General features: G+C 41.7%; 1 non-coding gene across 1 annotated transcript; it reads left to right on the forward strand.

The window, feature by feature from the left end:
• The first annotated feature begins 11,547 nt into the window (after window positions 1–11,547).
• LOC130942912 (small nucleolar RNA R71) lies at window positions 11,548–11,651 on the forward strand. The gene has a single exon (XR_009071458.1). It is a non-coding gene; the product is annotated as a small nucleolar RNA R71 (small nucleolar RNA).
• Window positions 11,652–12,349: the final 698 nt, after the last annotated feature.

Genomic DNA, 12,349 nt, shown 5'->3' on the forward strand with positions numbered 1-12,349 from the left:
ATGTATGTATCCAGTGGTAATACTGGAAGACAGAGTGCTTTGGGCCACAGCCAAGACTCATAAAGTAGCTATGTTTAAGAATCATCATACTTAACTAGGAGAATCAATAACACTATCTGAGTTCTGAGTCTCTATGGATGCCAATCATTCTAAACTTCAAAGGATAAAGTGAGATGCCAAAACTGTTCAGAAGCAAAAAGCTACTAGTCCCGCTCATCTAATTGGAGCTAAGTTTCTTTGATATTTTGGAGTCTATAGTATATTCTCTTCTTTTTATTTTGATTTTCAGTTGCTTGGGGACAAGCAACAATTTAAGTTTGGTGTTGTGATGAGCGGATAATTTATATGCTTTTTGGCATTGTTTTTAGTATGTTTTTAATATGTTTTAGTTAGTTTTTATTACATTTTTATTAGTTTTTAGTTAAAATTCACTTTTCTGGGCTTTACTATGAGTTTGTGTGTTTTTCTGTGATTTCAGGTATTTTCTGGCTGAAATTGAGGGTCCTGAGCAAAAATCTGATTCAGAGGCTGAAAAGGACTGCAGATGCTGTTGGATTCTGACCTCCCTGCACGCGAAGTGGATTTTCTGGAGCTACAGAAGCCCAATTGGCACGCTCTCAACGGCGCTGGAAAGTAGACATCCTGGGCTTTCCAGCAATGTATAATAGTCCATACTTTGCCCAAGATTTGATGGCCCAAACTGGCGTTACAAATCAGCTTCAGAATTCCCGGCGTTTAACGCCGGAACTGGCATAAGAATTGGAGTTAAACGCCCAAACTGGCATAAAAGCTGGCATTTAACTCCAGAAAAAGTCTCTACACATAAAAGCTTCAATGCTCAGCCCAAGCACACACCAAGTGGACCCCGGAAGTGGATTTTTACGTCATTTACTCATTTCTGTATACCCTAGGCTACTAGTTCACTATTAATAGGATCTTTTGACATTGTATCTGTACCTTATGACACTTTACACGTTTCTCATTGTATTTTCTACAGCATGAGTCTCTAAACCCCATGGTTGGGGGTGAGGAGCTCTGCTGTGTCTTGATGGATTAATGCAATTACTACTGTTTTTCATTCTGTCACGCTTGTTTCTATTCTAAGATATCACTTGTTCTTCAACCTGATGAATGTGATGATCCATGACACTCATCATCATTCTCGCCTATGAACGTGTGCCTGACAACCACCTCCGCTCTACTTTAGATTGAGTGAATATCTCTTGGATTCCTTAATCAGAATCTTCGTGGTATAAGCTAGAATTGATGGCGGCATTCAAGAGAATCCGGAAGGTCTAAACCTTGTCTGTGGTATTCTGAGTAGGATTCAAGGATGGAATGACTGTGACGAGTTTCAAACTCCTGAGGGCTGGGCGTTAGTGACAGACGCAAAAGAATCACTGGATTCTATTCCAACCCGATTGAGAACCGACAGATGATTAGCCGTGCTGTGACAGAGCGCGTTGAACATTTTCACTGAGAGGATGGGAGGTAGCCATTGACAACGGTGAAACCCTACATACAGCTTGCCATGGAAGGAGTCTTGCGTGCTTGAAGAAGAAGACAGTAGGAAAGCAGAGATTCAGAAGATAAAGCATCTCCAAAACCTCAACCTGTTCTCCATTACTGCAAAACAAGTACTTATTTCATGTTCTTTTACTTTTTACAATCAACCTCGATAATTATTGATATCCTGACTAAGAGTTACAAGATAACCATAGCTTGCTTCAAGCTGACAATCTCCGTGGGATCGACCCTTACTCACGTAAGGTATTACTTGGACGACCCAGTGCACTTGCTGGTTAGTTGTGCGGAATTGCAAAAGTGTGATTGCGATTTCGTGCACCAAGTTTTTGGCGCCATTGCCGGGGATTGTTTGAGTTTGGACAACTGACGGCTTATCTTGTTGCTTAGATTAGGACTGTTTTATTTTTGTTGGTTTAGAGTCTTTTATTTGAGTCTAGTTTCATATTTTAAGTTTGGTGTCAATTGCATGTTCTTAGTCCTTTCTTGTTCTTTAAAAATTCTAAGTTTGGTGTCTTCTTTGTGTTTTCCTTTAAGATTTTCGAAAATTTGTGTTTGATTTTCTAAAAATTTTAAGTTTGGTGTCATTTTGTTGTTTTTCTCTTTCCTCTTTTCAAAAATCAAATCTTTTTCAAAGTAATTTTCAATCATATCTCTTCAATTGCTAATTTCAAATCTTTTTAATTAACTAATTGATTCAGTTTTCAATTTGCTTTGATCTTATTCTCTTTTAATTTTCGAAATTTTATTTTATTTTCCATTTATTTTATTTTAATTTTTTTCGGTCACCTTAAAAAAAAATTATTTTTACTTTGCTTGTGAATTCATATCATATTCCCTTTCTCCATCATGGACCTAAGTGGAATTGAGCAATCCAGAAGGACTCTGGGGTCATATGCTAACCCCATTACAGCTGCATATGGGAGTAGCATCTGTATACCTCCCATCAAAGCAAGCAGCTTTGAGCTAAATCCTCAACTCATTATCATGGTGCAGCAAAATTGTCAGTATTCCGGTCTTCCACAGGAAGAACCTACTGAGTTTCTGGCACAGTTCTTACAAATTACTGACACAGTACGTGATAAAGAGGTGGATCAGGATGTCTACAAACTATTACTGTTTCCATTTGCTGTAAAAGATCAAGATAAGAGGTGGTTGAATAACCAACCTACAGCAAGCATAAAGACATGGAAACAGTTATCAGACAAATTCCTGAATCAATTTTACCCTCCAAAAAGGATGACACAGCTAAGGCTGGACATCCAAGGCTTTAAACAAGAGGATAATGAATCCCTTTATAATGCCTGGGAGAGGTATAGAGGTATGCTAAGAAAATGTCCCTCTGAAATGTTTTCAGAGTGGGTACAGTTAGACATCTTCTACTATGGGCTTACAGAAAAAGCTCAGATGTCTTTAGACCACTCAGCTGGTGGATCTATACACATGAGGAAGACAATTGAAGAGGCTCAAGAGCTTATAGATACTATTGCTAGAAATCAACATTTGTACTCTAGCAATGAGTTCTCTACAAAGGAGGAAGTTATGGCAGTAGCCACTGATCCTAATCCTCAAGAACAGATGGTTGAGCTTAATCAGCAATTACACCTGATGACAAAACAGTTAGCAGAGTTTAAAGAGATGCTCCAAGAAACTAAAATTGCTAATAAGAACATAGAATCCCAGTTGAATCAGGCAAAACAGCAGCTATCTAAACAGATAACAGAAGAATGCCAAGCAGTTCAACTGAGGAGTGGGAAGACATTGAATAACACTGCTCAAAGTAGCAAAAAGCCAAATAAGGAACAATTGACAGAGGATAACCAAACCACTGTCCAAAATCCCTCTGAGGACAGTAAGAGCCCAGAGAGGAATACTTTTGGCGTTCAGACGCCAGAAAAGGGGGGAAAACTGGCGTTAAACGGCCATTCCCTGCCCAGTTCTGGCGTTCAAACGCCAGAGAAGGGAGAAAAGTTGGCGTTAAACGCCCAATATTCACCCAATCCTGGCGTTCAAACGCCAATGGAGGAACAGACACCTGAGAGTGCTGATAATAACCCCTCTAAAAAGGCTTCTCCAACCACTTCTGTAAGGAATAAACATGCAGCAACTAAGGTTGAAGAATATAAAGCCAAGATGCCTTATCCTCAGAAACTCCGCCAAGCGGAGCAGGATAAGCAATTTGCCCGCTTTGCAGACTATCTAAGGACTCTTGAAATAAAGATTCCATTTGCAAAGGCACTTGAGCAAATACCTTCTTATGCTAAGTTCATGAAAGAGATCTTAAGTCATAAGAAGGATTGGAGAGAAACTGAAAAAGTATTTCTCACTGAAGAATGCAGTGCAGTCATTCTGAAAAGCTTACCAGAAAAGCTTCAAGATCCAGGAAGCTTTATGATACCATGCACATTAGAAGGTGCTTGCACCAAGACAGCCCTGTGTGACCTTGGAGCAAGTATCAATCTAATACCTGCATCCACTATCAGAAAGCTTGGGTTGACTGAAGAAGTCAAACCAACCCGGATATGCCTCCAACTTGCTGATGGCTCCATTAAATATCCATCAAGCATAATTGAGGACATGATTGTCAAAGTTGGGCCATTCGCCTTTCCAACTGACTTTGTAGTGCTGGAAATGAAGGAGCACAAGAGTGCAACTCTCATTCTAGGAAGACCTTTCCTAGCAACTGGACGAACTCTCATTGATGTACAAAAAGGAGAAGTAACCCTGAGAGTCAATGAGGATGAGTTCAAGTTGAATGCTGTAAAAGCTATGCAGCATCCAGACACACCAAATGACTGCATGGCCGCTGACATTATTGACTCTTTGGTGGAAGAGATCAATATGACTGAACGTCTAGAATCAGAGCTAGAGGACATCTTCAAAGATGTTCAGCCTGATTTGGAGGAATCAGAGAGAATAATAGAACCTCTGAAAATCCCTCAAGAAGAAGAGAAATCTCCCAAAACAGAGCTCAAACCATTACCACCATCCCTGAAATATGCATTTCTGGGAGAAGGTGATACCTTTCCTGTAATCATAAGCTCTGCTTTAAATCCACAGGAAGAGAAAGCACTGATTCAAGTGCTAAGGACACACAAGACAGCTCTTGGGTGGTCCATAAGTGATCTTAAGGGCATTAGCCCAGCAAGATGCATGCACAAGATCTTATTGGAGGATAATGCCAAACCAGTGGTTCAACCACAAAGGCGGCTAAATCCAGCCATGAAGGAAGTGGTGCAGAAAGAGGTCACTAAATTACTAGAGGCTGGGATCATTTATCCTATTTCTGATAGCCCCTGGGTGAGCCCTGTCCAAGTTGTCCCCAAGAAGGGAGGCATGACAGTAGTTCATAATGAAAAAAATGAACTGGTTCCTACAAGAACAGTCACAGGGTGGCGTATGTGTATTGACTACAGAAGGCTCAATACAGCCACCAGAAAGGATCATTTTCCTTTACCATTCATAGACCAAATGCTAGAAAGACTAGCTGGTCATGATTATTACTGCTTTTTGGATGGTTATTCGGGTTACAACCAAATTGCAGTAGATCCTCAAGACCAAGAGAAAACAGCATTTACTTGCCCTTCTGGCATGTTTGCCAACAGGAGAATGCCTTTTGGTCTGTGTAATGCTCCTGCAACCTTTCAGAGATGCATGTTATCCATCTTCTCTGATATGGTGGAGAAATTCCTGGAAGTCTGGTGCACGAAATTGTGATCACTACAACTCAAATAATCCCTAGTAATGGCTCCAAAGACTCGGTGCTCAATACCATGGCATAAACACAACTTCGCACAACTAACCAGCAAGTGCACTGGGTCGTCCAAGTAATAAACCTTACGCGAGTAAGGGTCGATCCCACGGAGATTGTTGGTATGAAGAAAGCTATGGTCACCTTGTAAATCTCAGTCAGGCAGACTCAAATGGGTATAGTGATAAACGAATAAAGCATAAAGATAAAGATAGAGATACTTATGTATATCATTGATGAGAGCTTCAGATAAGCGTATGAAGATGCCTTCCCTTCCGTCTCTCTGCTTTCCTACAGTCTTCATCCAATCCTTCTTACTCCTTTCCATGGCAAGCTCATGTAGGGTTTCACCGTTGTCAGTGGCTACCTCCCATCCTCTCAGTGAAAACGTTGCCTATGCTCTGTCACAGCATGGGTAATCAGCTGTCGGTTCTCGGTCAGGCCGGAATAAAATCCATCGATTCTTTTGCGTCTGTCACTAACGCCCCGCCTGCTAGGAGTTTGAAGCACGTCACAGTCATTCAATCATTGAATCCTACTCAGAATACCACAGACAAGGTTAGACCTTCCGGATTCTCTTGAATGCTGCCATCAGTTCTCGCCTATACCACGAAGACTCTGATCTCACGGAATGGCTGGCTCATTTGTCAGGCGAGCACTCGGTTGTCAGGCGATCAACCATGCATCGTGTATCAGGAATCCAAGAGATATTCACTAAGCCTCGTATGCTTGTAGAACAAGAGTGGTTGTCAGTCACTTTGTTCATAAGTGAGAATGATGATGAGTGTCACGGATCATCACATTCATCAAGTTGAAGAACAGGTGATATCTTGGAACAAGAACAAGCGGAATTGAATAGAAAAACAATAGTAATTGCATTAATACTCGAGGTACAGCAGAGCTCCACACCTTAATCTATGGTGTGTAGAAACTCCACCGTTGAAAATACATAAGAACAAGGTCTAGGCATGGCCGTGAGGCCAGCCTCCCAGTGATCAAAAGATTCAAAGATCTCCAGATAGCATGAAAATACAATAGTAAAAGGTCCTACTTATAGAAAACTAGTAGCCTAAGGTGTACAGAGATGAGTAAATGACATAAAAATCCACTTCCGGGCCCACTTGGTGTGTGCTTGGGCTGAGCAATGAAGCATTTTCGTGTAGAGACTCTTCTTGGAGTTAAACGCCAGCTTTTATGCCAGTTTGGGCGTTTAACTCCCATTTAGGTGCCAGTTCCGGCGTTTAACGCTGGAATTCCTGAAGGTGACGTTGAACGCCGGTTTGGGCCATCAAATCTTGGGCAAAGTATGGACTATCATATATTGCTGGAAAGCCCAGGATGTCTACTTTCCAACGCCGTTGAGAGCGCGCCAATTGGGCTTCTGTAGCTCCAGAAAATCCACTTCAAGTGCAGGGAGGTCAGAATCCAACAGCATCTGCAGTCCTTTTGAGTCTCTGGATCAGATTTTTGCTCAGATCCCTCAATTTCAGCCAGAAAATACCTGAAATCACAAAAAAACACACAAACTCATAGTAAAGTCTAGAAAAGTGAATTTTAACTAAAAAATAATAAAAATATAATAAAAACTAACTAGATTATACTAAAAACATACTAAAAACAATGCCAAAAAGCGTACAAATTATCCGCTCATCACAACACCAAACTTAAATTGTTGCTTGTCCCCAAGCAACTGAAGATCAAATAGGATAAAAAGAAGAGAATATGCAATGAACTCCAAAAACATCTATGAAGATCAGTATTAATTAGATGAGCGGGGCTTTTAGCTTTTTGCCTCTGAATAGTTTTGGCATCTCACTTTATCCTTTGGAATTCAGAATGATTGGCTTCTTTAGGAACTTAGAATCCAGATAGTGTTATTGATTCTCCTAGTTAAGTATGATGATTCTTGAACACAGCTACTTCATGAGTCTTGGCCGTGGCCCAAAGCACTCTGTCTTCCAGTATTACCACCGGATACATACATGCCACAGACACATAATTGGGTGAACCTTTTCAGATTGTGACTCAGCTTTGCTAAAGTCCCCAATTAGAGGTGTCCAGGGTTCTTAAGCACACTCTTATTGCCTTGGATCACAATTTTATTTCTTTCTTTTTCTTCCTTTTTCTCTTTCTTTTTCGTTTTTTTTTTCGGTTGCTTTCTTCTTCTTTTTTTTTGTATTCACTGCTTTTTCTTGCTTCAAGAATCATTTTTATGATTTTTCAGATCCTCAGTAACATGTCTCCTTTTTCATCATTCTTTCAAGAGCCAACATTCATGAACCACAAATTCAAAAGACATATGCACTGTTCAAGCATACATTCAGAAAACAAAAGTGTTGCCACCACATCAAAATAATTAAACTGCTATAAAATTCAAAATTCATGCAATTCTATTCTTTTTCAATTAAGAACAATCTCTAAGAAAGGTGATGGATTCATAGGACATTCATAACTTTAAGGCATAGACACTAAGACACTAATGATCACAAGACACAAACATAGACAAACATAAAGCACTAAAATTCGAAAAACAGAAAATTAAAGAACAAGGAGATTAAAGAACGGGTCCACCTTAGTGATGGCGGCTTGTTCTTCCTCTAGAAGGTCTTATGGAGTGCTTGAGCTCCTCAATGTCTCTTCCTTGTCTTTGTTGCTCCTCTCTCATGATTCTTTGATCTTCTCTAATTTCATGGAGGAGGATGGAATGCTCTTGGTGCTCCACCCTTAGTTGTCCCATGTTGGAACTCAATTCTCCTAGGGAGGTGTTTAGTTGCTCCCAATAGTCTTGTGGAGGAAAGTGCATCCCTTGAGGTATCTCAGGGATCTCATGATGAGAGGGGTCTCTTGTGTGCTCCATCCTCTTCTTAGTGATGGGCTTGTCCTCATCAATAGGGGTGTCTCCCTCTATGTCAACTCCAACTGAATAACAGAGGTGACAAATGAGATGAGGGAAGGCTAACCTTGCCAAGGTGGAAGACTTGTCCGCCACCTTGTAGAGTTCTTGAGCTATGACCTCATGAACTTCCACTTCTTCTCCAATCATGATGCTATGAATCATGATGGTTCGGTCTAGAGTAACTTCGGACCGGTTGCTAGTGGGAATGATTGAGCGTTGAATAAACTCCAACCATCCTCTAGCCATGGGCTTGAGGTCATGCCTTCTCAATTGAACCGGCTTCCCTCTTGAATCTCTCTTCCATTGTGCGCCCTCTTCACATATGACTGTGAGGACTTGGTCCATCCTTTGATCAAAGTTGACCCTTCTAGTGTAAGGATGTTCATCTCCTTGCATCATGGGCAAGTTGAATGCTAACCTTACACTTTCCGGACTAAAATCCAAGTATTTCCCCCGAACCATAGTAAGATAATTCTTTGGATCCGGGTTCACACTTTGATCATGGTTCTTGGTGATCCATGCATTGGCATAAAACTCTTGAACCATCAAGATTCCGACTTGTTGAATGGGGTTGGTAAGGACTTCCCAACCTCTTCTTCGGATCTCATGGCGGATCTCCGGATATTCACCCTTTTTGAGTGAAAAGGGGACCTCGGGGATCACCTTCTTCAAGGCCACAACTTCATAGAAGTGGTCTTGATGCACCCTTGAGATGAATCTATCTATCTCCCATGACTCGGAGGTGGAAGCTTTTGCCTTCCCTTTCCTCTTTCTAGAGGTTTCTCCGGCCTTGGATGCCATAAATGGTTATGGAAAAACGAAAAAGCAACGCTTTTACCACACCAAACTTAAAAGGTTTGCTCGTCCTCGAGCAAAAGAAGAAAGAAGAGAGTAGAAGAAGAAGAAATGAGGAAGAAGGGAGTGGCTTATGTATTCGGCCAAGGAGGGGGAGAAGTGATGTTTAGGTTGTGTGAAAATGAAGGAGTGAAGAAGGGTATTTATAGGAGGGAGGGGGGATCGGGTTCGGCCATTATGGGTGGGTTTGGGAGGGAAAGTGGTTTGAATTTGAAGGGTGAGGTAGGTGGGGTTTTATGAAGGATGGATGTGAGTGGTGAAGAGAAAGATGGGAGTTGATAGGTGAAGGGTTTTTGGGGAAGAGGTATGGAGGTGATTGGTGAATGGGTGAAGAAGAAGAGAGAGAGTGGTGGGTTGGTGGGGACCCTGTGGGGTCCACAGATCCTGTGGTGTCAAGGAAAAGTCATCCCTGCACCAAATGGCATTCAAAATCACGTTTTGAGCCATTTCTGGCGTTAAACACCGGGCTGGTGCCCATTCCTGGCGTTTAACGCCAGGTTCTTGCCCTTTTCTGGCGTTTAACGCCAGTTTGGTGCCCCCTTTCTGGCGTTAAACGCCCAGAATGGTGCCAGACTGGGCGTTAAACGCCCAACTGCTAGCCTCACTGGCGTTTAAACGCCAGTGGGTTCTTCCTCCAGGGTGTGCTGTTTTTCTTCCTGTTTTTCATTCTGTTTTTGCTTTTTCAATTAATTTTGTGACTTCTTATGATCATCAACCTACAAAATAACAAAAAATAACAAAAGAAAATAGATAAAATATAACATTGGGTTGCCTCCCAACAAGCGCTTCTTTAATGTCAGTAGCTTGACAGAGGGCTCTCATGGAGCCTCACAGATACTCAGAGCAATGTTGGAACCTCCCAACACCAAACTTAGAGTTTGAATGTGGGGGTTCAACACCAAACTTAGAGTTTGGTTGTGGCCTCCCAACACCAAACTTAGAGTTTGACTGTGGGGGCTCTGTTTGACTTTGATTTGAGAGAAGCTCTTCATGCTTCTTCTTCATGGTGACAGAGGGATATCCTTGAGCCTTAAACACAAAGGATTCTTCATTCACTTGAATGATCAGTTCACCTCCATCAACATCAATCACAGCCTTTACTGTGGCTAGGAAGGGTCTGCCAAGGATGATAGATTCATCCATGCACTTCCCAGTCTCTAGGACTATGAAATCAGTAGGGATGTAATGGTATTCAATCTTCACCAATACATCCTCTACAAGTCCATGAGCTTGTTTTCTTGAGTTGTCTGCCATCTCTAGTGAGATTCTTGCAGCTTGTACCTCAAAGATCCCTAGCTTCTCCATTACAGAGAGAGGCATGAGGTTTACACTTGACCCTAAGTCACACAGCGCCTTCTTGAAGGTCATGGTGCCTATGGTACAAGGTACTGAAAACTTTCCAGGATCTTGTCTCTTTTGAGGTAATTTCTGCCTAGACAAGTCATCCAGTTCTTTGGTGAGCAAAGGAGGTTCATCCTCCCAAGTCTCATTTCCAAATAACTTGTCATTTAGCCTCATGATTGCTTCAAGGTATTTAACAACTTGCTCTTCAGTGACATACTCATCCTCTTCAGAGGAAGAATACTCATCAGAGCTCATGAAAGGCAGAAGTAAGTCCAATGGAATCTCTATGGTCTCATTTTGAGCCTCAGATTCCCATGGTTCCTCATTAGGGAACTCTGTGGAGGCTAGTGCACGCCCATTGAGGCCTTCCTCAGTGGCGTCCACTTCCTCTCTTTCCTCTCCAGATTCGGCCATGTTTATGGCTTTGCACTCTCCTTTTGGATTTTCTTCTGTATTGCTTGGAAGAGTACTTGGAGGGAGTTCAGTAATTTTCTTGCTCAGCTGTCCCACTTGTGCCTCCAAGTTTCTAATGGAGGACCTTGTTTCAGTCATGAAACTTTGAGTGGTTTTGATTAGATCAGAGACCATGGTTGCTAAGTCAGAGGGGTTCTGCTTAGGATTCTCTGTCTGTTGCTGAGAAGATGATGGAAAAGGCTTGCCATTGCTAAACCTGTTTCTTCCACCATTATTGTTGTTGAAACCTTGTTGAGGTCTCTCTTGATTCATCCATGAGAAATTTGGGTGATTTCTCCATGAAGAATTATAGGTGTTTCCATAGGGCTCTCCTAGGTAATTCACCTCTTCCATTGAAGGGTTCTCAGGATCATAAGCTTCTTCTTCAGATGAAGCATCCTTAGTACTGCTTGGTGCATTTTGCATTCCAGACAGACTTTGAGAAATCAAATTGACTTGTTGAGTCAATATCTTGTTCTGAGCCAGAATGGCATTCAGAGCATCAATCTCAAGAACTCCTTTCTTCTGACTTGTCCCATTGTTCACAGGATTCCTTTCAGAAGTGTACATGAATTGGTTATTTGCAACCATTTCAATTAGTTCTTGAGCTTCTGTAGGCGTCTTCTTCAGATGAAGAGATCCTCCAGCAGAGCTATCCAAAGACATCTTGGATAGTTCAGAGAGACCATCATAGAAAATACCTATGATGCTCCATTCAGAAAGCATGTCAGATGGACATTTTCTGATCAATTGTTTGTATCTTTCCCAAGCTTCATAGAGGGATTCACCATCCTTCTGTCTGAAGGTTTGGACTTCCACTCTAAGCTTACTCAATTTTTGAGGTGGAAAGAACTTTGCCAAAAAGGCATTGACTAGCTTTTCCCAAGAGTCCAGGCTTTCTTTAGGTTGTGAGTCCAACCATGTCCTAGCTCTGTCTCTTACAGCAAAAGGGAATAGCATAAGTCTGTAGACCTCAGGGTCAACCCCATTAGTCTTGACAGTGTCACAGATTTGCAAGAATTCAGCTAAGAACTGATGAGGATCTTCCAATGGAAGTCCATGGAACTTGCAATTCTGTTGCATTAGAGAAACTAATTGAGGCTTAAGCTCAAAGTTGTTTGCTCCAATGGCAGGGATAGAGATGCTTCTCCCATAGAAGTCGGGAGTAGGTGCAGTAAAGTCACCCAGCACCTTCCTTGCATTGTAGGCATTGTTGTTGTTTTCGGCTGCCATAGGTTCTTCTTCTTTGAAGAATTCGGTCAGGTCCTCAACAGAGAGTTGTGCCTTAGCTTCTCTTAGCTTTCGCTTCAAGGTCCTTTCAGGTTCAGGGTCAGCTTCAACAAGAATGCCTTTGTCTCTGCTCCTGCTCATATGAAAGAGAAGAGAACAAGAAAATGTGGAATCCTCTATGTCACAGTATAGAGATTCCTTGAGGTGTCAGAGGAATAGAAAAATAGAAGGAAGAAGTAGAGAATTTGAACTTAATTAGATAGAGTTCGAATTGTGCATTGAGAAGGAGTGATACT

The sequence above is a fragment of the Arachis stenosperma genome, chromosome 7, assembly GCF_014773155.1.
Source record: "Arachis stenosperma cultivar V10309 chromosome 7, arast.V10309.gnm1.PFL2, whole genome shotgun sequence".
Taxonomy (NCBI): domain Eukaryota; kingdom Viridiplantae; phylum Streptophyta; class Magnoliopsida; order Fabales; family Fabaceae; genus Arachis; species Arachis stenosperma.